Here is a 234-nt window from a genome sequence, read left to right on the forward strand (position 1 = left end):
CTAGGGGTGTGCGATATTGACAAAAAATTATATCTCGATATTTTCTGGGATTTTATTGATAACGATAATTAGATGATATTTTGCTGAGTGTGTTATTGTGCTGATATCTTAAGGATTGCCGTGGACAGCTGACTCCTACAATTTTTGTTATTCTTCATAATCTGTGTGGTGATCAGTTCACAGCAGTGATAGAAATGAATCTTTTCCAATAAGTTTAAATAGATTTTTACCTTT

This window comes from Sinocyclocheilus anshuiensis, unplaced genomic scaffold (genome assembly GCF_001515605.1).
Source record: "Sinocyclocheilus anshuiensis isolate Anshui unplaced genomic scaffold, SAMN03320099.WGS_v1.1 scaffold101, whole genome shotgun sequence".
In the NCBI taxonomy this organism is placed as follows: domain Eukaryota; kingdom Metazoa; phylum Chordata; class Actinopteri; order Cypriniformes; family Cyprinidae; genus Sinocyclocheilus; species Sinocyclocheilus anshuiensis.